Genomic DNA, 4879 nt, shown 5'->3' on the forward strand with positions numbered 1-4879 from the left:
CTTTAAGGCATAAGTATTTTTATAGTGCATGTTTGGTTTTTTTGACACAACTTATATTAACTGTAAACAAATATAAGTATTTTGCAGATGCGGAAGGAAATAAGGATTGCATTCAAGAACCTTCCTCTGGAACAAAAGCAGAAGTATTGTAATTGGGGCAAGAAATGTGGAAAAAATGTTGGAGAGAAGGGCAATTTCATATTTAGGTATGCTCCTGATCATTTTGCTGCAATGGTGGCACAAATGAGCGACGAACAAATAGTGGCTGTAAGGGAATCGAGTTTTAGTAAAGCTAATAGATATGAACTGTGGAAGGTTACAAAATAAACTTTGTGGGTGGTTGATAAGGTAGATGTTTTGAAGTCTGCCTTATATGTCAATGGAATGCAGTTGGAGATTAATGCATAGAGTTTTTCATATAAAATAGGTATTAAGGATAGAGGACTTTTTGTGGATCTAACTACACTACAAGAAAACAGGTAATAGATGACGGGAAATAACTGTCATAAAAAGGGGTGCATGACAGACAGTTCATCCATCATTTATATCACTGTCATTAATTTATGACAGAATATTTTCTATCATAAATTCCTGATAGTATTTTACCGTCATATATCTGTCACATAATATTTTTATGTGAAAAAATAATTAAATTTGAATTTGAATTTATTATTAACGGGAAATTAAATTTATTATTGGCTGGAATTTTACTGCCATTTTTTTTAATTTTTGGCGGGAAATTAAATTGTCATTTGTAAATTTATTATTAAATTTTGGTAGAAATTTTTTTATGACAAATGTTATGGGTATTTCCCGTCATAAAGTTAATTTTTTTTAAAAAAAAATTATATGATGATTATAATTTATTTGTGAATTCTTGATTACAAATTTAATTAATTAATAAAAATGAATATCGTCAAAAAAACTAAAAGCAATTAATATTAATTAACCTCCATTCAATCCAACAAGTTAATTTTGAAAACAAATATGTCTAGTATTCAATGTCATCACAGCCAATACATAATAAAACATCCCAAATAAAAAAGAAAAAAATTCCAAAATATAAAACAATACTTAAATCCCAATTAAACTCCAAGAAAAGCAATTCAAATTCTAGTTGTTGTGCAAATTTTATTGAATTCGCAAGTGCACAAATCTATTGTAGAATAGATTAATGGTGACGAGTGTCGATCCCACGAGTAGATGTATTTTAATTATATGTAGAATTAATTTTGTATGAGGGTGGTTGGATTTGTGGTGAAAATGATTTATATTATCCTAAAATTGGAATTGAAATGGCGAGAATAAATTTAAGAAAAATCTATTAAAATGACGTACTTGGGTATCTGGATCCGCATCAACATGCACCATGGGCTAAATATTCCTTATTAATGTCAATTAAATCATGAGGGGGGTTTCCATACCTTATGAACCACACTCTAATCAATATGGTGCTAAAGGCTTATTGTGCCAAATAATAATAACCTTGTACTAAAGAGCCGGTGAAACCAGGGCGGTATCTAGACAAGATTATTATTATTTGTCGACGAAAAGTCAAAACATCCACAAAAATTAGAGGGGAAGAGAAAATAAATTTACCAAATAAAGTCCATGGCACATGTTGAGACTTTATCTTCAACCCAAACTTGAAAGAAAATTAGCTACTCATAATTGAACTAGGGGTAAAATAAAAATTTATTAAAATATGTAGAAAATACAAGATGGAGAAGGAATTATAGAAAATGAAGGTAAAAAATGAATTCAGGGATGTCAAATTAGGAGGGAGAGACCCCGTTTTTATAGATACATTGAGTAAATCATGACCATCGGATTAAAAACTGTTTGGACGCTTAGGATTGCGCCACGTCATCAGTCAACAGTATGCAGTTTGACCATGCGGTTTGAGCAGTCAACTGGCTTGAACAGTGACGCGGTTTGGATGAAAATAATCTTGTGTATATGCATATACCGTATGCACGATTTTTGGTCCACTAACATGCTGCCACGTCACCGATCAACAATGTATAAGAATTTTGTCCAATAGAATCATGACACCTCATCAGTCAATGGCACATCATCGGCCAATGCCACGTCATCATTCCGTATGTGTGAACAGTGTCGCGAATAGTAACATGGATGGTACCGTACATATGAACAACGCCATTTTTTCTTTTATGCTCCTCCGAAGGTTTTCGATTGTCCTGAGTTCAAAAGTGATGTCCGTTTTGCCATCTGAGCTCTCGTTCATTGTGAAATGACCATGATGCCCCTAAAATGCATAAAATACTTAATTAAAATAAAATACGCATAATTAAATCACAAGAAACTTAAATACATAAAAGTAGGAATGTTAGTAAAACTTGAAGTATAAAATAATGATTTTCTCCTTTATAAATATACATTTTCTAACACTCAACACCCCCCCAACCAGCTTATTGCTAGTCCCTAGTAAATAAAGTGAAAAAAAAATTCAAACCCAAATTTTTTTTTAACACTCTTGTTTATTCAATCTGATTAATGATAACAAACAAATAAAAGTATAAGCATTATCTCCAGTCTAAAGAAACATCATACCCACATCAACCATCCACATGAATCAGCCTAGTAGACTTTGTCACAGTTACTTTCAAGAATGACATGTCAAACCCCAAAATCTCACTGGAAGTAGTGACACTCTCACAAGAAAATTAAACCCAATAAAAATAGTCACTCCAATGTATGCTAAATTTGAGAGAAAATAATACAGAAGTAATATCACACGCTTTCACCAAGATGAAAGAAATTTGCCCATAGCTTAAAAATAACACGATCTAAAGTCAAAATGCTAGTCAACCCAATGTATTCATTTTTTTACTTTTTATTTTTATTATTAATTTTTATGCATCACTATATCTTTTTAGCCCATATATCTAGCTTCTACTTCAGACTATAGCTCCCTAAAATCAGGAAGAACTTTTATTAGGATGTAACGTAGGCTAAGAACATAGCTAACAAATGAAGGAAAATAGGAAAAAATATATATATTTGAGAAAAAGTAGAAATCTTTTGAAAATTACAAGGTGGATTTCACCTATTATTATTTTTTTTAAACAACAATTTTTTTTGTTTTTTTTGTTTGGCACAACTTCACTGAACAAAATAATTATTTATATTTTTCTCAAACATAAATAGGTGATGAAACTTGTAAGATATCGGGTAATACTCCAAATTGGAGTGGGTTAAGATGATAAGTTTGACAAAGAAATTTTTTTAAAAAAAGGCTCAAAAGGGTTAACTATGGATTTTTCACAAAAGGATAGCTTGAAAGGCTCAAACGAGTCAAAGATGGTATTTCCATCATCTTTTAGGGCTCTAAATAATTTTACATTTCTACTAGTTAGATGGACCTCAAGATGTAGCAACAAACATTTTTTTTCTTTTTTTATCTTAATTTTTTTTTCTTTTTAGAGGGTTGACTTAAAAGAAATCTAGAGATCGTATATAAAATAATAAACTGCTAAGCTGTATGAAGAATGGGCAAAATAGGATACTCTCCAAGAAAAATGATAGGCTAAAAAAAAAAAAACTCACTTGGTGCTTATTATGACATGTGCATTCTTTTAATCAACTCATATTTGTCTCCGACATCAACATGTAGAATAACAAATATAGTGTAACATCACTTAAGACCAAAGATAATATACATACTAAAATTTGAAAGTCATCCTGTCATCCTGTCATCCAATATAAAAAAAAATACACAATGTTTTTTTTAACGACAGTCTAACCCCCAACATATTCTAAACATGAAAAGAAAATATGCATGCAGAAAGGTGAAAATGATGTAGAAAAACTAATTAGTAAAGTTACACTTAAAATGATAGAAAAAGAAAATATTTTTTTTAAACTAAGAAGATGCGTTTCTAGAGGCACCACACTCTATATTCAGCCATCTTCGACTCAAAAATTTTAAAATGCATATTTATAAAGGAGAAATTAAAAAGAAAAGTTTTTTTTTCAAACCAAGAAGATGCGTTTCTAGAGTCACTACACTCCATATTCAGCAATCTTCAACACAAAAAGTTAGCCACGGTTAGTTTCCACAACAAAAAATTAGTAAAAACGTAACCAAGATTTCACAATTATCAACTATTCCCTCCCCTCAACCAGAACGAAACATTGCTCTCAATTTTTTAAAGGAAAAAAGTAGAGTTTAGAAGACATCACCTGAGTGGTGCAACACAGAAGAAAATATTTACAAGTGGAGAGTTAAATCTAATTTTTGCTTCTTACTGTGGCTACTGTTACCATTATTATTTGGACGCTCCAACACAAAGGTCCATGGGTCTGGTTCCAATTTATAAGTTTGTAACAGATCAAGTAGTTCATTAGCAGTGTGAGCACAAATAAAAAGTTTTTTCGCTGTGAAATGAATGAAATAATTTTTTTATTACATGGTTAAGAAATGCGATGAAGCCATCATAAAAGTTATTGACATTTAACAAACCGATGGGTTTCTGGTGAATGTGCAGATGGGCCCAAGATGTTAATGTGATAAGCGCCTCTAGAATTGAAAGATCTCCTAGCATCAACATGATTAAGCATTTCAGTTATTCTTTCTTGCATACCTGAGACGACTAACTCTTCTCCAGTCGGTGAGTCAGACAAACTGCCCAAAGTTTTTAGGGCCCTTGGAATGATGCCTAACACTTGGCTTCCTCTGACAAAAACAGCTTCTGAGACCAATTTTGATAACCCTTGGTTACCTCCTCCATACACCAAGTGTAATTTTCTCTCTGCTATACTTCGACCAAGATCTATGGCTGCATCAATGAACTCTTTATGTTTGCCATAGTTAAATCTAGAAAGCACACAAATGTTCTTGAATTGTTTGTTGGGA

The sequence above is a fragment of the Citrus sinensis genome, chromosome 2 (assembly GCF_022201045.2).
Source record: "Citrus sinensis cultivar Valencia sweet orange chromosome 2, DVS_A1.0, whole genome shotgun sequence".
Classification (NCBI taxonomy): Eukaryota; Viridiplantae; Streptophyta; class Magnoliopsida; order Sapindales; family Rutaceae; genus Citrus; species Citrus sinensis.